The sequence below is a fragment of the Heterocephalus glaber genome, unplaced genomic scaffold (assembly GCF_053883595.1).
Source record: "Heterocephalus glaber isolate CG9 unplaced genomic scaffold, H.glaber_assembly_v1.0 deba00001561, whole genome shotgun sequence".
Classification (NCBI taxonomy): Eukaryota; Metazoa; Chordata; class Mammalia; order Rodentia; family Bathyergidae; genus Heterocephalus; species Heterocephalus glaber.
This window is the reverse complement of record NW_028258349.1, coordinates 13,081,597-13,103,876: the sequence shown is the minus strand read 5'-3', so window position 1 is coordinate 13,103,876 and position 22,280 is coordinate 13,081,597. Positions and strand designations below refer to the sequence as shown.

The 22,280-nt window shown below is 37.9% G+C and overlaps 1 protein-coding gene and 1 long non-coding RNA gene across 7 annotated transcripts in view; one reads left to right on the top strand and one right to left on the bottom strand.

Moving 5' to 3' along the window:
• Positions 1–22,280, bottom strand: part of LOC147824016 (uncharacterized) — a 32,946-nt gene that overhangs the window by 2,696 nt on the left and 7,970 nt on the right. For both annotated transcript variants that reach the window (XR_015443106.1, XR_015443105.1), the window contains exon 2: positions 2,631–2,703. This is a non-coding gene — a long non-coding RNA (uncharacterized LOC147824016). The remainder of the gene's footprint in view (positions 1–2,630; positions 2,704–22,280) is intronic.
• Positions 16,973–22,280, top strand: part of Znf793 (zinc finger protein 793) — a 39,073-nt gene continuing 33,765 nt past the window's right edge. For 3 of the 5 annotated variants that reach the window (XM_021239513.2, XM_021239511.2, XM_021239514.2), the window contains exons 1-2: positions 16,973–17,307; positions 18,437–18,566. The gene's annotated coding sequence lies outside the window, so the exon portion shown is untranslated. Of the gene's footprint in view, positions 17,346–18,436; positions 18,567–22,280 lie in introns of all 5 variants that reach the window. The other 2 variants (XM_087191307.1, XM_021239516.2) reach the window with 1 other exon arrangement.

The following is a 22,280-nucleotide window of genomic DNA, read 5'->3' as shown; positions in this document are numbered from 1 at the left end:
GAAAACAAAGAAGTTAAACTGTCATTATTTGCAGACAACATGATACTCTATATAGAAGACCCCAAGAACTCCACCAGAAGTCTTCTAGACTTAATAACCAAATTCAGTAGAGTAGCTGGATACAAAGTCAACACAAAAATCAATAGCTTTCCTGTACATGAACAAGACTCACTGAGAGAGGAACTGGAGAAACAACTCCTTTTACGATAGCATCAAAAAAAAAATGAAATACCTAGGAATCAACCTAACAAAAGAAATTTAAGACCTCTCCTCTGAAAACTATAGCACTCTGAAGAAGGAGATTGAAGAGGATATAAGAAAATGGAAAGATATCCCTTGTTCCTGGGTAGGAAGAGCCAATATAGTGAAAATGGCCATACTTCCAAAACTCCAACAGTATACTTCACAGACCTTGAGAAAACAATCCAAAAATTCATTTGGAACCAGAAGAGACCTAGAATAGCAAAAGCAATTGTAGGTAACAAAGACAAGGTAGGGGGTATCACAATCCCCAACTTGAAACTATACTACCAAGCTACTGTGATAAAAACAGCATGGTACTGGCAAAGAAACAGACCCGAGGATCAGTAGAACATATTAGAAGATGCAGAAACAACTCCAGAGATGGTGAGCCATCTATCTCATCTTTGACAAAGGAGCCAAACACCCTCACTGGAGGAAAGATAGCCTCTTTAATAAATGGTGCTGGAAAAATTGGGTTTCAGCTTGCCAAAGATTAAAAGTAGACCTATATTTCTTACCATGCACTAAAGTAAAGTTGAAATGAATTCAAAATCTAAATATTAAAACAGAAACACTGAACCAGCTGGAACAGAAGTTAGGTCGAACTCTTGAAGACATTGGCATAGGAAAAGATTTCATGAACAGTACCTCAGTTACATATGAACTAGCACAAAGACTCAACAAGTGGGATCTCTTCTTATTAAAAAGCTTCTGCACAGCAAGAGAAACCACCAACAGAGTGAAGAGACAACCCACATTTTACCAGCTGTTCCTCAGACAAAGTTCTACTATCTAGAATATATAAAGAACTTTAAAAAATCAGACCTCCCAAATGTAAAGACCCAATCCAAAAATGGGCATCTGAAATGAACAGACATTTCTCAGACAAAGAAGTAGAAATAGCAAATAAACATATGAAAAAATGTTCAAGATCACTGGTCATTCAAGAGATGCAAATGAAAACAACACTGAGATTCCACCTCACCCCAGAAAGAATGGCTGCTATCGTGAAATCAACCAATAACAAATGCTGTCAGGGCTGTGGGGAACAAGGAACACTGTTCCACTGCTAGTGTGAGTGTAGACGGTGCAACCACTGTGGAAGTCAGTATGGAGATACCTCAAAGAACTAGGACTGGAAGTCCCATTTGATCCAGCTATTCCCCTGCTGCGTATCTTCCCTTAAGAATTAAAAGAATCATACCACAGTGATATATGTGCAACCATGTCCATAGAAGCACAATTTGTAATAGCTAAAACTTGAAAGCAACCCAATTGCCCATCAACTAGAGCCTGTATAAATAAAACAGGGGTTTTTAATAAAATGGAGTACTACTCAGCCATTAAAAATGAGAAATTAGAGACATTTATAGCTAAGTGGATGCACAGTGAGGCCATACTCTTAAGTGAAATAAATAGGACACACGTGTAAATACCAAATAGCTTCTCTAGTGTGAGAAACTGAAAGTGTAAATAAGGACTGAAAGCTATAATCGATAATGTGAAATAGGAAGAAATGGAGCAAAGGGAAAGGGGAAGAGAGAGGGGTAGGAGAAAGGAGGGAAAAAAATAAGAACCAAGATATATTATGTAAAGGTTCAAACTACCAATAATGAATGTCAGCATATTGTATACCTAAAATGTACCAATAAAATTAATGAATAAGAAAATAAAATGCAAATTTATAATCAACGCTGTAAGCAATTTTTTCCTAAGTGTTTTGGAAATTAATTTTTTAGTTAAAAATACTTATGCAATGTATTTACAAATAAAAATTTAGCATAAACATTTTTTACTTTTATAAAAAATTAATGGGTCCCATGAGTTGTTCACATGAAAATAAAATGTGTCAGTAGTAGCTGCAAGTTAAGGCTTTTCAGTTGGGTGGCTGCCTAAGGTAGGAAGAAACTGTCCCTTCATTCTGAGAGACAACATTTCCAAAAAGAAAATAACAACATTTCCATGCCCAACAACAAAAACCTCAGGCTGTTCTCGTTTTATTTACAGAAGTCAAAAAAGGTGCCAATGCCTGGTCAAGTCCAGACATTTCTTCACTGCTGGAGAAAATCCTTTTCCTCCTTTCTTATTTCCAAGTCTTATTATGAAAGTATACCTTTGGAAGTAACCAGATTGGGCTCAAAGTTTTAGTAGTAAGTAGTCTAGGAAATGGAATTCTTAGATTTCCAGTCACTGAGACCAGCAAGTACATAAAAAGGGTGAATATTAATGCTTATTAGAAATAAATAACATTGAGCATGTTACTACATAAAGAAGATATAGTGGGAAATAAACCCTATAATCCAAATGAAGGCATTTACTGCTACAATAAAGACTTCAGAGGTGGACAGGGTTTTTAGGAAATAAGTGATACCATGTTATCTACTTACCAATCATGATGAGCAAGCCAGGTGGTCACGGTAATGTGTTAACTCATACTGCTTGAAGATTCAGAGTTGTGAGCTAAGAGTAGAACAAAGGCTACCATAAGACTCCCTAGCCTTGAACCCATACCAAAGCAACATCTCTAGTTCAAAGCTATTCCATTTAGAATCTACTTATGGTAGCTGGGTGAGGTGGTACGTGCCTATAATCTTAGCACTAAGGGAGGCTAAAGCAGAAGGATCACATATTTGTATTTTGCCTGAATAATTTAGCAAGGCCCTGTCTCAAAATTTTAAAAATAAATAAATAAAGGCTAGATATGTAGTGCAGTGGTAGAACACTCCTGGGTTCAATCCCCAATGATGAAAAAAACCTCAACCATCTCCTTATAGTATCTATTATTTCTTTCTTTCTTTTTTCTTTTTTGGTACTGGGGATCGAACTTGGATCCTTCCACTTGCAAGGCAGGTGGCAGAACCACTGAGCTAAATCTCTGGCCCCAGTATCTATTATTTCTATTGAGTCTTACTCTTGTAATTCTGTTGCTTTACATGGCTGGTGATTTGTGACAGTTTGCTGCTCATTGTCCCTGAAAAAGTTATTTATGGAGGCTTCCTGTGGAATAAGATAGGTGTCCATCCTACATAGTAGGTTATCATTTTCCCCTGCCACTGTTACTGGTCTGGCTGATCTCAAACCAAATATAGTGAGTTCACAGTATAACTGACTCAAGTTGTGAGCTCATAAGTTGCTACACTTGAAGTTTGAAAAGGAAAAAGAAAAAAAGAAACTCTTACCCTAGGAAAATCAAACCAGAATTGCCGAGAGTGGGCATATACATTGTTATTTTAATAAAATATCTTTGGGTAATTTTAAGGTGTAGCTAGATTTGAAAACAACTGGACTTGGGAGATGGGCATAATACAGGGCATCTTTTGAATTAAACATTATGTTTAAATATAATCTTTAGCTTTGGTCACTTGTCTATGGCATTGCATGTACTAGACCATAATGTACTGTTGTTTTATCTTTTTATATAAAATCAAATATACATGCCAATCCAGATTACTAAATCCAGCAAAGCTATGTTCAAAATTGAAGGAATAGCTGGGCATGATATGGCACACCTATATTCTCTGGGAGGCTGAAGCAGGAAGATTGCAAGTTCAAGCCCAGCCTGGCAAATTTAACAATTTAATGAGACCCTGTCTCAAAAACTTAAAAAGGGCAGAGGATGTGTCTCAGTTCAATCCCAAGTTATGAAAAAAACTGAAGGAGAAATAAAGACCTTCCAAGATAAACTAAAGAAGGTTATGACCACTAAGCCAGCATTGCAAAAGATACTTAGAATAATCCCATACACAAAAGAGGAAGAACAGATAAGCTATTAAGAATTGGGAATGAATCAAACATTAGAAAAACAACAAAAATACAGGAATTAGCACATACCTTTCTATAATAACTCTGAATGTAAATGGTCTTAATTCTTCAATTAAAAGACACAAACTATGGCCAGGGATTTAGCTCAGTGGTGCTGCCGCCTGCCTTGCAAGTGCAAGGTCCTGAGTTCAATCCCCGGTACCAAAAGAAAAAAAAAAGACACAAAATGGTGGATTGGATTAAAAAATAGATCCAGCTCTACTGCTTTCAAAAAACATACTTCACAAGTGTTGTAGTTGGAGTTTTGCAAGGGAAATAGATTTAATACAGGACACATAATTTATAGGATTATTTTATAATATTTACCCAAAAAGTCAAATGCAGAGGAGTGCATTAGCTGCACACTAGAGACCCAAAGAATCCAGGCAAGGGCCTGGATCCCATAGTAATTCCCCACACAAGTGCAGCTGAAGGCCTAGAGTTCAAGGCAATGTCCTCCATAAGTCCAGCAAGTGGCCTAGAACCCATGGCAATGTCTCATGCTTGTCTACATGTGGAAGGCCCAAAGGCCAATGGTGGAAGCCAGAAAACCTGTGCCAGTGGTGTGAAGGATATGTGCCACCAGGGTGAGGGATCTACATTGCAGCCAGGAAGCAACGCTGATGGTGAAGATCAGAGCTTCCCTAGCGAGAACAGCAAGCTCCTCTTCCTCTGAGAACAGCCAAGTTTGCATCAGGAGAATCAAGTGCAGCAAGCTTATCCTAGAAAATCAACAGCCCTCAATCTTCCCCTCCAGGTCTCTTTTTATGCTGTTGACAACAATTCTTAGGTGGGTCTTCCATGCTCAAACCACACTGATTCAGTTCAGCTGGGCGTTCCAAGTTGACCATTGGTTAATCCACCACAACAAGCAAAGACATATACAAACTGAAAGTGAAAAGATGGGAAACAATATTTCATACAAAATATTTCATACCTGAAAGCAAGCAGGAGTATCCATATTCATATCTGACAAAGCAAACTTCAAGACAAAATTGAGCAAGACAAAGAAGGCATTATAGTTTATATCTAAACGTCCCCTCAAGCCTCATGCAGTCATAGGTGGGGAATTTTGAAGGTGGCTGAATTAGTGTGTGTGAATGTGGATTAAGAGTGTGATACTGGGATTAAGGGTGTGGTCAATGGAAGACACATTTTGGGTGTGGGTGGCACCAATTAATAGGCTTACATCCTGGATGATATATAAAGGGAGAGAGGGAAAGCAGGCTGCTGCTTGTTGCCTTCTTCCTGCCCTGCTGGGCCATGAACTGTTTCTCCTCTGTGATGCTCCTCTGCTATGCTGCCCTGCTTTGGAAGCAACTGACTATGGAATGAAACCTCTACAAAGTGTGATCTAAATAAACCTTTCTTCCCTTAACTTGTGGGTGCTGGGTATTTTGTCTCAGCAAGGATAAAAGTAACTAAGACAGGGCTGGGGATTTAGCTCAGTGGCACCTGCCTTGCAATTGCAAGTTCTGGAGTTCGATCCCCGGTACTGAGAAAAACCAAAAAACCCCACAAAACAAAAGTAACTAAGACAGAAGACAACTACATATTGCTAAAGAGAAGAATCCACTAAGAAGATGTAACAGTTGTAAATATATATGCACCAAACATTAGTTAGACAAATTTCATAAGACAAACACTACCAAACGTAAGGTACATGTAGGTACCAATACATTAGTAGTAGGTAACATTAATATTCTACTCTCAACAATATATAGGTCATTCAGACAAAAAAAACCCCTAAGAAACATGAGAGCTAAACTACACTGTAGATCAAATGAACTTAACAGATATCTACAGAACATTACCTCCAACAAATACAGAATATATATTTATTTAGCAGTTCATGGAATATTCTTCATAATATCATATTTTAGGCCATAATGCAAGCCTTAACAAGACAAAAAATTGAAATAATTTCTTGCATTTATCAGATTATACTGGAATGAAACTAGAAATCAACAGCAACAGAAACTATACAAAAACATTGAAATTAAACAATTCACCTTTGAATAATCCACTGATCATTGAAGAAATCAGGAAAGACATTAAATTTTTCTGGAATCAGATGAAAATGTAAATACAACATACCAGAATCCCTGAGATATAGCAAAGACAGTTCTAAGAAGAAAGTTTACAGCTATGACTGCTGACATAAAAAATTCAGAGCGATTTCAAATAACTTAATCATGCATCTCAAGGCTTTTGGGGAAAAAACCCAAACCAAACTCAACAGAAGGAAAAAAATTAGAGCTGAATTTATTGAGATAAAGAGTAAAAGAACAATACACAGGATCAGTAAAACAAAGTATTGGTTCTTTGGAAAGATAAGATTGATAGGGCTCGGCATGTAGCTCAGTGGTGCTGTGCCTGCCTGGCAAGCACAACGTCCTGAGTTTGATCCATGGTCCTGAAAAAAAGAAAAAACAAGATTGATACACCCTTAGCCAAGCTAACCAAAAGAAAGAGAAGACTCAATAAAATTAGAGATGAAAAAGATGATGTTACAACTGACACCATTGAAATTCAGAGGATTATTAGGTACTATATTCCTATAAATTGGAGAATCTAGAAGAAATGAGTAAATTTCTAGACACATATAATCTACCAAAACTGAACCAAGAGGATATAAAAAAAACTAAACAGAACAATATCAAGCAATGAGATTTAAGCAGTAATAAAAAAATCTCCCAACAAAGAAAAGGCCAGAACAAGTTGGGTTTGTGGCTGAATTTTATCAGACCTTTAAAGAAGAACTAACACCAATGCTCCTCAGATTATTCAATAAAAGAGACAGAGAAGGAATGTTTCCAAACTCTATGAGGCCAACATAACCCTGATACTGAAACTGGGACAAGAACATACCAACAAAAAAGAAGAAGAAAAGAAAACTAAACAATAGAACAATATCCTAAATGAACATACAAAAATCTTAATACAAGGCAACTCATTTATGACCACTCTTGTCTCTCAGGAGCTATTCTTATTCCACATTCCTATTCCCCAATACATTTTCCTATTCTTAAAAAAGAAAATTGCAAAACTGGTTGTCCAGAAATGCAACTATACGACTAGAGAAAAAGTCATCCTTATTGACTTTCATCAGTGATGAGGGGCTATGCTAGATGTTCTTAAATTGCAAGAAACTTTTCAAAAGTGCTGTTGTGGGAAAATGAAAGGACAGTGCACACACTGGACAGCCATGCCCTGCTTGTAGAGATAAGATGGGGCTGTAGCTCAGTGGTAGAACACATGCCACAGCACCATGTTCTATCCCCAGCATCAAACAAACAAACAAACAAACACACAAACAATCCTTAATACAAATGATTGCATGGCTGGGGATTTAGCTCAGTGGCACAGCACCTGCCTCACAAGCACAAGGTCCTGAGTTTGATCCCCGGTACCAGGAAAAAAAGAAAAACAACAATGATTGCAAAGCAAGTTCAACAACACAGTTAAAATATCATACACTATAATCAAGTTGACTTCATTTCAGGAATGCAAGGATGATATAATATAGGTAATTCAATAAACAATACAACATGTAAGTAGAATTAAGGATAAAAATCACACATCTCAATTGGCACAGAAAAAGCCTGTGACAAAATTCAACATACATTCATGATAAGATCCTTCAAACGGACCAGGGATTTAGCTCAGTGGCACTGTGCCTGCCTTGCAAGCACAAGGTTCCAAGTTTGATCCTCGGTACCCCCAAAAAAAATCCTTCAAGAAATTTGGTATTGAAAGATCATTCCTCAATATAATAAAGGCTATATATGACAAACCCACAATCAACATCATTCTGAATGGGGAAAAACAAAGCTTTTCCTCTAAAATCAGGAATAAGGCAAAGATGTTCACTCTCACAACTCATACTCAATATAGTTTTTGACAGCACTCAGGAGGCTGAGGCAGGAGGATTGCCATGAGTTCAAGACCAGCCTGGGCTACACAGTGAGTTCAAGGCCATCCTGGACTACATGGTGAGATCCTGTTTAAAAAAATATTTTTTTCTTGAAATTTGAACTAGAGCAATTAGGCAAAAGAGAGAAATAAAAGGGATACAAGTAGAAAAGGAAGAAGTCAAATTATCCTTGTCTGCAGATGAGATGATCCTATGCTTAGGAAGACCCTAAAGACTACACCAGAAGATTTTTCAGAGCTTACAAATTAATTCAGCAAAGTAGCAGGACATAAAATCAACATTTTAAAATCATCTTTTTTATATACCAATAATGGACTAGCTAAGAAATAAACCAGGAAAAATATTACATCACAATAGCTTGAAAAAATAAAATACCTAGGGATCAACCTAACCAAGGAGGTGAAAGACCTCTACAATGGAAGTTTTAGAACCCTGAAAAAAATTGAAGATGGGGCCAGGGATTTAGCTCAATGGTTTCGCCACCTGCTGTGCAAGTGCAAGGACCTGAGTTCCATCCCCAGTACTTAAAAAAAAAAAAAGCTAGGGCTGAGGATTTAGCTCAGTGGTTCTGCCACCTGCCTCAAAAGTGCAAGGACCTCAGTTTAATCCCCAGTACAACAAAAAAGAAAGAAATAAAAATTGAAAATGACATTAGGTGATGGAAAGACCTCCCATGTTTACAGACTGGTAAAATTAACATTTGGTAACCACATTACCAAAGTAATCTACAGATTCACTGCAATCTTCATCCAAATATCAATAACATTCTACACAGAATTTTTTTTAAAACTTAAAATTCATATGGAAAAACAAAAGACATAGAATAGTCAAAGCAAAAAGAGTAAGACTGGAGGGCCATCATTACACCGCTTCCAGGGCAGAGGAGGTGAGGTGCGCAGGCGCCAGCGCCCGCACCGCCCCCCCCCCCGCCACCGTGGAAATGAGAAGACCCGAAAACAAGCCTCAAAAACAGATTTCCACATCACCTAGAGCAACCCCAAAGGGAAATGAGATGGAACAATCTGATACTCAACCACCCGGACTCCATGAACTGGCAACAAAAGAGGATCTGGAAAAAATGAAATCAGAAATAATTTCTCACATAACAGCAGAGATTGTGCCCATAGTGCAATACATTATTAATAAATCTCAAGAGGACACAGATAAAAAAAATAGAGGAGCTGAGGAATATGATGGAATCTCAATATAGGAAACAAATGGAATCCATAAAACAGATACAAACAGATTTCCAGATTAAAAACTCCATTGAAAGTCTATGCAGCAGAATGAAGCAATGTGAGGACAGAATTTCAGATATAGAAGATAAGATTGCAATTAGTGACCAGGAAAAGAAAAATTGCTTTAAAATTGTAAGGGACCACAAGAAAGCAATCCAGCAGCTGCTAGACAATGCAAAGAAGAGTAACATAAGACTGATTGGAGTCAATGAAGAAACAGGAAAGAGTGCAGATGACATAAAAAAACCTGTTTACAGAAGTGATGGCAGAAAACTTCCCAAGCAGGGGAAAAGAACTAGCTTTGATCAAAAAAAGTGTACACATAGGCATATAATAGTTAGGATTCCAGAAACCCAACAGAAGAACAAAATTCTGCAAGCAGTGAGAGAAAAGAAACAAATCACATATGAAGGAAAGCCCATTAGAATCACAGCAGACTTCTCAGTGCAAACCCTCAAGGCAAGAAGAGCTTGGAGTGACATATTTCAAGCCCTAAAGGAAAACAGCCTCCAACCCAGATTGATGTACCCTGCAAAACTATCTTTCAAAATTGATGGAGAAATAAGATACTTTCATGATAAAGAGCACCTTAGGAACTTCATGGATACCAAACCAGCACTCCAAAAAATTTTAGACAATATCCTAGGAAAAGACAATGAGGATCACAACCCCAGGAAGCCCAGCAGAATGAATCCGTTGATCGTGACAAATTAAACCCAAAGGGGGAGAACACAACAAAAAGAAAGTCATGACAAGGCTTTTAAAACTTTTAACTTTAATGAGTGTATAATTCAATCTTGTTATTGTACTGATTAGTATTTTTCTGATTCTAGTGTTGCACACCTTTCCTTGTGCTGTACTGGCTATTTATCATCTTCTTGTGTCTACTTTTTAATGGGGTTGTCTATTAATGAGCTGTAAGAGTTCTTTATATATTCTGGTCATAGGTTATATGCATTGTAAATATGGTCTGTTTAAGGACTACCTTTCATTTTAATGATGTCATTTAAAGTTCTAAATTTTGATGGAATCTCATTTATCATTTTTTTTCTTTTATACATCATGTTTTTTGTATCCTAGGAAGTTCTTGCCTACCCTAAATTCATGAACATTTTCCCTTATAATTTCTTCTTAAAGTGTTATAGTTTTAGTCTTTCATATTTAGGTTCATAGATCCTTTCAAGTTATTTTTATGTATAGAAATAAAGGGTTGAGTTTAATTTTTTATATATGGATACCAGGTGTTCTAAAGCCATTTGCTGAAAACACTGTCTCTTCCTCGGCTCTTGAATTGAGTTTATATTCTACAAAATGTTAATGTTAAATAATCTTTCAAAACACAGTGGACCATATATGAATGGTTCTATTTCTAGATTCTCTGTTTTATTCCAATGATCTATATGTCTTTCCTTACAACAACACTGCCTTGATTACTGTAGCTTTAAAGGAAGTCTTAAAATTAGGTACTAAAGGTCTTCCAACAATGGGTTTTTTTTCTTTTTCTTTTTACTTTTCTAGGTCCTTTGTACTCCTACATAACTTTTAAATTTCAATATCCAATTCTTCATTTATAGCAAGTATACACAGACCTGAATTTTTATATATACCTTGTGTTCTCTAATCCTACTAAATTCAAAGACAAGTTCTAGGTGCTTCTAGAGATTTCTTAGTATTTTCTCTGAAGATGATCATTTCACCTACATATAAAGATTTTGCTTCTACCTTGCTAATTGTGTCATTTTATTGCCAGACTATTTTGGTTTAGGCCTATGTTTCAAAGTTTAATGGACAGATGAAGAGTAGGCATATCTGTCCTTGTTCCCCACCTTAGGGAGAAAGCATTGTATCTTCTCCATTCATATAAGACATTCTCGCTGGAAGTATGGAGTACATGTCTTTAATCTGTTGAGAAGGTTCTGTTCTACTTCTAGCCTCCCGATAGCTTTTATCATGAACAGCTGTAGAATTTAGTCCAATACTTTTTCTCCAACTAGTGACAGGATCATATGGCTTTTCCCTTTCCTCTGTTAAAACGATGACTTTTGGGGGTGGATCTTCCAATGCTGAACCAACACTGCCATCCCTATAATAAAACCACTTTCTACATACTGCCAGATCTAACTTCTAATAGTTTGTTTTGTTAAACAAATTCCTATCTATGTTCATACTTTTTTCTTCTATTATCTTTATCCAGTTTTAGGATTAGCACAATGTTGATTTCCTAAAATGAGGGGAGAAGTGTTTCTTCTTTTTTCTGCTTTAAATTGATATAATTTATCTGTTAAAATATATATGAGCCTGTTGTTATCATGTAGGTAGGTTTTCAAGCTGGGATTATACTTTCTTTAATAGGTGCTATTCAAATTTTATATTTCCTCCAGAGTTAGTCTCATTAATTTTTCTTCCAAAGTACTTCTTACAAGTTGTCGAATTTATTTCAAAACAGATTTTTGAAATATGCTTTCTATATCCTTTTAAATTCTGTAAAGTCTGTGGTAATGTCTCCTAGATCTTGATATTATAATTTAAAAATATATAACTGACATTGTGTAATAGGAAGAAAAGGTCTAAGGGAGCAGGGGAAGTGGGAGAGGTAGGGGAAAGGAAAGAAGGGAAAATGAAAAAATATGAGAAAAGGAAAAAAATGGAAACAAAGTCTTTGGAAATAGGGAAGGGTGGAGGAGGTGTAGGGAGGGCAGGGGAAGAGGAAAAAAATAAGTACCAAGATACTCATGTAAAAGTACAGGATCCCAGTGATGAATGTAACTGTATTTTATACCTAAAATATACCAATAAACTTAATGGGAACTAAAAAAAAGAGTCTGGAGGCATCAAAATACCATATTTCAAATCATATCATAAAGACATATTAACAAAATCAGCATGGTACTGGCACAAAAAGATACACAGGCATTTCCCAGTGTCCCTGGGGTGGGCCACGTGCTTGGCCCACAGGGCTCTGGGGCCATCTGGCTGGATTCATATCCTGTCGCTACTAGGACACAATGAAAGATGGAGGTAGTGAGGCTGAAGCCAGCAGGATCAGTAAAGTAAGAAGGACAAGAAAGAAAGTTACCAAACCACTCAAGCAGGAGAAATGAACACATCCACATCAAATGAGAGGACCAGAAAGCAAACTCTGTGCCACAGACTGGGAGACTCGAGCAAACCAGCTGAATCTCATCTGTCAAACAATGACAAGGACGGCCAATATCCGACTATAGCCACAAAAACATCACCTCCTAAAATAGCAACCCATGCTCTGGCTGGTGAATTTAACCCAAACTTTGATCATGCTAGGAACAGCACTCAAATTTTGACTCCACCTCAACTTTCTTTGAAAATGAAGCATATTAAGCAAGAGATGACCAAAAATCACCTCCAGTTTGTGCATTTTGAAGCCACAGACCTACATGGTGTGTCTAGATCCAAGACTATCCCTGTATACTTCTTCCAAGTGAACTTTACATACAGTTACAGCTGAATGTAATTTCATGACCATTAGTAAGCAAATGGTCCTTATTATTCATCCTTATTTTCTTGTAATCTACATAGCAATTCAAGCTGAAATGCAGTAATTTATCTTGTTTTTTCCCTGGTCCCTCTCCAAACACATTATTGTTCCCCGAGGAGCTTAGCATATACTCTCAGTTCTCAAATGACAATTCGTGTACCCAATAGAAATAGAAAACCAAATAAGACTGGTAATTTTACTCCTCCTGCCTTGAATAATTTCCCTCCACAGAATTATCTTCTCTCTTCTTATTGCAGTTATGAAGATTACATTTTATTTGACATGGGGAAATTGCAGCAGAAGACCCAAGAGCAAATATGAAAGGGAAAAATGATTAAATAGAAAGAATTTGCTAGATAAAAAAGCATATCCCTATCAGCTCTAATTCTGATAAGAAAATACCCTATTGTTATTGGATGACTTAATGAACATTACATTCTTGAGAAAAAAAAAGTTATACAGATACTCTTAGTTTAACCACCAAGTTATATTTCTGTGACTAAGTTGTTAAATGAATTGGTTCCTAAGTGAGGAATTGTATATAGTACTGTACATACCTTACAATATTCAGAACAAAGAAATGGTCAAAGGAAACGCCAACTTGTTGACTTTGATTTTATTTGCATAACTCTTAACATCCAGTACTGTTATGTATAACAGAACATAAAATGACAGCACTACATGGTACTATCAGCAAAAAATTAGAGTACTGTATAAACAAGGTATACTGTGCAAAAAAGGATGTTGAGGCTCTATAAACAAAATGCACAGAACTGTATTTAAAAAATTGGTTGAAAGTCTGAGCGGTGGGTTGTCAGTCCAAACAGCACGCCTAACAGTCATTAAACAGGTAAGTTGTTAAACGAGGAACATCTGTAAAGATGAACAGAATAGAAAAGAGGACACAGAAACAAACCCACACAACTACAACCATCTGATTCTGGACAAAGGAGCTAAAAGTACATGTTGAAGAAAAGATAGCCTCTTCAACAAATAGAGCTGGGCAAACTGGTTATCCATATGTAGTATTTTGAAACTAGATACCCCTCTATCATTCTGTACAAAAATCAATTCAAAATAGATCAAAGATCTAGATATAAAACCCAAAGCACTGAGACTGTTAAAACATAGGGGAAACATTTGAACCTATACGCAATAGGTAAAGACTTCCTGAATAGGACTCCAACAGCAGATATGCACATATGGCTGTATGTATACACATGTATATATTCCCCTCTTTGTTCTCTAATTCAATGCCTTAGACATATTGAGGTTTTGATTAATTTTTAGTAATACCATGATCCTGGACCTTTATATAACATACATGCTATAGTTTAAATCTTGACTTTCTCCCAAAAGCCCATGTGTTAAATTCTTGGTCCTCAGCCCATGGTGTCATTTGGAAGTGGCAGAACCTTTAGGAGGTAGGGCCCAGCAAGAGGTCTTTGGATCACAGGAGCAGTGCCTTTGAAGGGAACTGTGGGACCCTTGTCTCTTCCTCTTCCTCTCTTTCTCAAATAACCATGAGGTGAATGGTTTTGTCATACATTGTTGCCATAATGTGCTGTCTTGCCACAGGCCCAAAGCAACAGGGCCAATTAATCATGGACTGTAACCTCCATATTAATAAACCTTTGCTCTTTTTAAGTTTATATAGCTTAGCTATTTATTACAGTAACAGAAAACAAACACAACAGACATACCTATCTCTGACTCCTTGTCGCTTTGCTGACTAAGGTAACCGAATGATTGTGGACAGGTCACTTCACCTGAAGTTTTTCCTCACATGGTGGTGATAACAATATCCTCACAGAGCTTTCAGCAGTCTTTACTGATGGCAGTTTTTAATATTTCCATCTTTTCTCTTTCCTGAATTGTCCTATTTCTGCTATCATGTGGTTGAGTGGCAATTTTCCAATTGTGCGGTTTCGTCAGTTTATCCTAGAATGTGACCAGCCCTTGGAATGAGCAGGGGACTAGTAACAGGCCAGGTATGTAATAGGCACTCTATAGTCACTCTTATTAACTACTATAATCACTTTAAAGTACTGTCACATAAACCACTTAAATGAATTCAAATGATATAAGACTAAAGTTTTGATAAATTTTTAAAATCTAGCAGCCCTGTAGTCCTTCAGTTTTTCTATCATGTAGAAGATGAATTGCTAATAATCTCACAAATTTAAGAAGTTATTTAAGCAATTCAGAAATGCCATTACAGTATTTTACCATAGCTTTGAAATTATCTAATGATACATAATAAATTGTTCCAAATCCAGCAGCTAAAAAGTAACATTTAATTGTCTCAAATACTTTCTGTGAGCCAGGAATGGTTGCTGCTATAGCTGTGTGGAGTTTCTTGTGGGCTTGGCTTTTTAAAATTTTATTTATTCATTTTTTCCAATTCTGGGGATGGGGTCCAGGATCTTGTATGCTGTACCGCCTATCTACACTCCCAGCCCCAGCTGGGTGGCTTTGACTGAGTCATGCAGTTGCAGTCAAACTATTGGCCTCACCTACAGTTGTCTCAGGGACTGAAACATCTGCTTCCAGGAAGACTGACTTGGTTATAGGAAGATCTCAATTCCTCCCAAGGGGTTGACTAAAGAAAGGTCTAGTTTGTTGCTACATGGGCTCCTCCATAGATTATCTCAGTGTCTGCAGGACATGTTAGCTTCCAGACCAAAGACAAGGTTTGTTTTGCTTTGTTTTGTACGGAGATCAAACTCAGAACCTTGCGCTTTTTAGGCAGGGCGCGGCAACACTGCTAAAGCCCCAGCCCAAGACCCGGTGTTTTTTATGACCCAATCTCACCATGATGCACTTTAGCTTTTTGTATCAGTCTCACAGACCAACACTGCCACTGTGTGGGCGGGGACTACACAAGAGTGTGAATACTAGGAATCATTACAAATCGCTTTAGAGGTCAGTTATATCCCACTGCTATCATGACCAGTTGAAATTAGGATTTTTGTTTTTTCTCGTGCTGGGGGTGGAACTTGGGTCCTTGAGCATGCTAGGCAAGTCCTTTACCACAGAACTACATCCCACCCCATTTTCTTTTCATCTCTTCATTTCTCTCAGTTCATTTTGAGACAGGATCTTGCTAAACTTCCAAGGGTGAGCTCGAATTTATGCTCCTCTTGCCTCAGCCTCCAGAGTATCTGGCATTACGGCGACATTACTGCGCCCGTGAAATTAGGATCTTTTAAAAAAGCTATTTTCATAGGAAAAAGCAACCATCTCTAGATATGTTCCAATGCTTGTGATATGCAGAGCACTGCTTTAGGTGGAATTCAAGGCAGGACTCCAGTGAATGCTGTCGGTACCCTGACACTTCCTCTGGACACTCATTACCCTCCTCTGCAGACTGCTGGCATCTCACTGTACGCACCTACAAGACTATCCGAGACCAGGCTAAGCTTTAATGCCCGAAGAGTGGCCCTTAAACAATAAGGGACGGGCGATGGAGCATACTTAAGTCAGCTTCATTAGGCTTTGAGTGGGACACTGGTGGTGATTTCTAGGCAGTCTTCCAGAGTTCTCAAGAAGACTGAGCTCCTACTGTTCTTAGGGTAATTTGCTCATTGGTACTCTCTATTGATTTCCATCCTTCTCGTTTCACCTGCCAGATAGACTGCTTGCATTCATATTTTTGTCTCAGATCGGATTCTGGGGCCAGGCACTTAAGATAATGACCCAGGTTTCAACATATTTTCAGTAAAAGCCTAAGAACTTTCCACTCTGGTCCCTCCGTTTGCCTTGCCCCTTCCTCGTGGCTTGGCCCTCTCATTAAGCAGAGCTGGTCTTAAGAGTCAGTCATGTCACTGCTCTCCAATTCCGGTTCTGCCCCTGAAAAATTTCATCTTGCCATATGGGAGCTCCTCTTAGGAGATGGCCTCGCCTGTTTCGCGTAAGAAGCCGTGGAAATGCATATGACTACCTTCACTCCGTGGGCTTCTGGAGACAAAAAAAACCCACTTCAGTTTCGAAGTCAGGCTTCTGCATATTGTTCGCACGAAGTTTAGGCTTCTGAGGCGCTAAAAACAGCGACAACGACGACAACTGAGTTTATGTTTCCTGGGGCACTTGCTTCACCCAGTCTTAAAATAGCGAATTCCGCCTTGGTGTAGCAAAGGATTTGGTCATTCGTTATACGGCAAAGTTTTAAACATGGCCGCTCCCATCAAGTGATCATCTAGCGGGCGCGGCCATCATACCTCTCACTGAACTTCTGAAACCCCAGAATCCTGTTCTCTGAAAGGGTGCCTGGTGGCCGCCAAGCCTCAAAGTCGTGACTGAGTCTGCGCGCCGGCTCCTCGAGTTGGGAAGAGCTTGTACTGCGATGAGGCAGCTTGATAAGGAGATCTATTTCGGATTAGAGGCACTGATCCTGGGTAAACGGGAATGATTAGAGAAAGTAAAGCTTTAATCTGTGCAAGATGGTGATGGAGGACTACGGTGGCCTGACTGAGGTAGCTATGGGTACCCGTAAGGGTCAAGACAAGAGAACTGAAGTGTTAAGTGATTTGGCTCCTGAGCTTCCTTGGCGCTCGGCATCGGCGGACACGGAGGTTTGTGGGAATCAGTGTCGGGGACTCTGTGGAGACAGGTTGGGAATGTCTTGGAATTAATAAACGAGGATTCTGTGGAATGTCTTGATTGGCGGGGTACTGGCAGTATGTTCTTCATGGATATGAGGCCAAGTGGGATTTTTCGAAGGCACTCTGAGCTCATTGAACCTCAGTGATCGAAAGCCTGAGAGGGTCAGTGATTGGAAGTTCTAACTTCTGTGGGTAATAATACCGTGGTTACTGGAATTGATGATTGTGGAAACTTTGGGGTTCCATGATGAGAGGGTCAGTGGGGGTCAATGTGTGAAGACGTGCTTTTGGACATTAGTGATTGAGACTTCCTTAGATCATTGATGGGGGATCCGAAGGTATTCATGATTGAACTTTTGTACATAAGGGAATGGGGTATGGAGAGATCACAGCGGGTCTCTGATTAGAGCTGTCAGTGTGGGAACAGGTGGGACTGTGCGACCAGCTATTGGTTTCCAGTCATTGGAATATCGCTGGAGATTAGCGCAGGTTCAGGACTGATCTGTCTAATATACCGTTTGGCAGTCAGATTGTGTCAGTGAACTTTGTAGTTACTGGCCGGTGGTTTTCTGTGGTTAGATTGGGACATATCTGGATATCGGTGACTGTAAGAAACTCTGGACTTTGGATATTTGGGGGATTGTGATTGGAGACACGATGTATGTCCGTCATTAGGAGGATTATGGGGGTTGCTGTTGAGGCTTGTGAAATTCAAAGGCTGAGCACAGGCAAATCCAGGATTTGAGGCTGGAAGCCCATATAATGGATAAACATTTTATTGATGTGACACTCCACAGCTGAGAAGCCAGTTCCATCCACTCCCTTTTGACCAAGAGCCACCTCAAAACTCTTTTGAAACCCCCTCTTTTTAAAATAGTTTCCCACAGTTGGGCTGGGGATTTAGCTCAGTGCCTACCGGGCAAGGTGAGGTCCTGAGTTTGATCCCTGGTACAAAAAAAAAAAAAAAATTCCCCACAATAATGAAAATACTTTCAAAGGATTAAGTATTAAGCTTATTAAAGTAACATGTTATTAAAGATGTAGTTTCTTTTGCTCTTGTCAGGAATCTAATGCATATTTCTTCTCATATTTCCTTCAGGGTTCTTTCTGGCAAAGGCAATGACATACCCATCTGTGACCTCATCCCAAAAATGAACCTAGTTTCTTAGTCCATGGCAACCAGGATGCATGTGACCTTACCTATGGTTAGAAAACAGAAAGTTTACTGAGTAAGTACCTAAGCTGATAATGTAGGATTTGACTGAAAAAGCAAATTGAGTTTGGAAGATATTTTTATCTAGGCTACACTTAAAAATAAATTATCAAAGGAAAAGAAACTAAATTTGGAAGTCACTGTGTTCTAAGAGCCATTGCTTTATCTATTTTGTTTTGCAGTATTGGGGATTAAACGAAGGGCCTTCACACTGAGCTACATCCCCAGCCATTTTAAAATTTTTTATTTTGAAACAGGTCTTGCTAAGTCACTAAATTACCCAGGCTGGGCTTGAACTTGTGATTCTTCTGCTTTATCCTTCCAGAGTACTGGGATCATAGGCATGCATACTACACCTGGCTTGTCCTGTAGTTTTTAGGCATATTTGACCTCCATGAGTCAGTTCCTTATAAAACCTTTGAGATTTAAGATGCATGCAAAAAATACACATATACATACAGCTCAATGTGGATAATACACTCAAATCAGAAAATAGCATTTGTAGCATGCTGAAATCCCCTGTGGTGTGCCCTTCCAGTCACCCTGCCAAAGGGAACTGTCCTTCCAACTTCTAATATCACAGATGGGCTATTTAATTAAAAAAAAATTTTTTTTGGACAGTATCTCACTTTGTAGTTCAGGTTGGACTTGAACTCACTATGTAGCCCAGGCTAGCCTCGAACTCAATGGTGATCCTTTTGCCTGAGCCTCCCTATTACTGGAACTATAGGTGTGTGCCATTACAAACACCTTGATCTTGCCTGTTTTTGAACTCTAATATAAAGGAACATTCATGGAGGTAGGGTACAGGAAGGGTAGAGGCAAAATGTGGGTCTATTTGAACAAGAGTTTTAAAGTTTCAATTGAGAGTATTTATTTTATTTTTAAAACATACATTTTTCTAGATTATTAAATATTTTTTAAAAAGTTGATATATACACATAGTTAAATATGCTTATTTTAAGGGTAAAGGAATTTTTATATCACAGAATCAAGTAACCACCACCAATATCGGGATATATATCATTTCTACCAACTTGAAGGCTTCTTTACTGGTTAGTACCCACTGCCGCTATAGGGGTACCTGGGACTGATACTGTACAGTGGAGTAGTTTTGTATATTTTAAAAATTATTGTTATTATTTTGGTTTTTGAGACAGGGTCTCACTATGTAGTTCACTTTGGCCTTGAGCTCACTATGTAGCTCAAGCTGGCCTCAAATAACAATCCACCTGTCTCAGCCTCCTAAGTGCTAGGATTACAGTCCTGTGCCTCCATGGCCATATCTTAAAATTATTTTGTCACTGACACATAAGAATTGTATATATATATAAAAAATGTATATATTTATGGGATACAATGTGATATTTCAATACATAAATATTGTGTAATAATCAAATCAGGGTAATTACCTAGCATCTCAGATATTTATCATTTCTTTGTGGTAAGATCTTTCAGTGTGTCCTCTGGGAATTTGGAAATACATAATAAATTGTTAACTATAATCACCCTTCTATGCACCAATACAGCAGAACTTATTTCTCCTGTCTACTTGTAACTTTGTACCCCATTGACCAACTTTCCCTTCTCCCCTCTTCTTGCCCCTCCCCAGACTCTGGTATCGACTATTCTATTCTCTACTTCCAGGACATCAACTTTTTTGGATTCTTTATATGTGTAAGATCATATAGTATTTGTCTTTGTTTGTCTGGTTTATTTTACATAATATAAGTGTCCTTCAGGTTCATCTATTTTGTTGTAAATGGCAGGATTTCATCCCTTCTTATGGTTGAATCTTATTCCATTGTATATGCATACTATATTTTCTTTATCCATTCATCTGTTTTTGGACATTTGTTGATTCCAAATCTTAGCTATTGTGAATAATGCTGCTGCTGTAAATATGGGCGTACAGATAACTCTTTGACCTACTGATTTTGTTTCCTTTGGTTATATACTCAGTAATGGAATTTTGGGGTTGTTTTGTCTGTTTTTGAATTTGAATTGAATCATAAATTCAATATATATTGAATTTTATATTACTGAAGTTGAATCTGTACAGTAAATAATCTGAAGCCCAAGGATACCTGATATTGCCTGTTTTGTTACTCCCTCTGAAAGCCAAAAACATGAACAGTGAAGTAGATCTTGAGGATTTTGGGTTTAATGTCCTGTTATGAAGTTGACTAGTTATGGTAGCCTCTTCTCAGTGGGTAGTTTGGAGGAGATTTCAGAGTTCCTTGGTCAAAATCTTTTGTCTTGGGGCCAGGGATTTAGCTCAGTGGCACCACACCTGCCTTGAAAGCGCAAGCTCCTGAGGTCCTGAGTTTGATCCTTGGTACTGCCCACGTGCACCCCCCCCCCCAAATCTCTTGTCTTTTAGAGACTGACCATTAGCTGCAGAGACTTGAATAAGACAGCATGAAAAAGAGCTGTTAGGGTTGGATGCTGAGGGGGCAAGGCATAATGATTAAACAAATGCTACATGTTCCAAGAGGGTCTTTTGCCAGGATTCTGGGGGATGATAGATTTACTCTAAGGTAAAGAAGACATATCTGTCCCTCATATCCCAGCTGACCTATCTGCTAAAGCAGCAAACCTGCTCCTTCAGCTTGTAGGTCTTCCATCTTGCTCATCTGCCTGCAAACATAAGAGGTTTTTGTTTTGTTTTTTAAAATGTCAGACTTAGGAAAGTTACAAGAACAGTACAAATATTCTTGTTACATCCTTTACCCAAATTCTGCAGTGATTAACATTTTGCTTATTCTGTGCCAATAATTTTTTCTCTGTATATGTATGAACATATTAATTTTTTGAACCATGTGATAGTGAATTGTTGACATGATCTTTACTGTCATATATATTCCCTAAGTACAAGGATATTTTCTTCCATATAATTATTGAAAGCAGGAAAGTTCATATTAAAATTATACTATCTAGTGACAGACCTCATTTAGATTTCTCCACTTTTCCCAGTAATGTCCTTTATTGAAATTCTTTTCTTTGGTTCAGGAGTCTAATCCAGGATTACATGTTGCATTTAGTTGTCATATTTTTTTTTAGACTTCTTTAATTTGGAATATTTTCTTAGTCATTTTTAAACCTTTTTTGACCATGATATTTCTGAGGAATACAGGCCAGTTATATTTTATAAGTTGTCCCTAAATTTGAGTTTTCCTGATTTTTCTTCATAACTGAGAGTCATGTTGTACATCTTTGGCAGGAATAGCAAAAGTGATACTGCTGTGTCCTATCCAATGTTCCACATCAGGTTCATGATATTGGCTTGTCACATTAATGATGATGTAAGCTTTGAGCATTTGGTTAAGGTTATGTCCATAAGTGTTTTCCACTATAAAGTTTTATTAATAAATATCTTGTGGAGAGATATTTTGGGGCTTTGCAAGTAATCTCAAACTTTCATCCACTAGTGTTATGATTCTTTTTTTTTTTTTTTTTTCGGTACTGGGGATCAAACTCAGGACCTTGCATTTGCCAGGCAGATATGGTGCCACTGGACTACATCCTGGCCCTCATTAATAATTCTTGCCTAAATTAATTACTACTATTATGGCTGCCAAATACTGATTTTCCTAATTGCAGCATTCATTCTACATTATTGTAGAAGCTTTCCCTTATCCTCGCTCTATATATCAGTATAAATATAATGGTATGTCCTTTTTACGTATAAAACAGGGAGGCACATTGGAAACTTATAAAACTGTTTAAA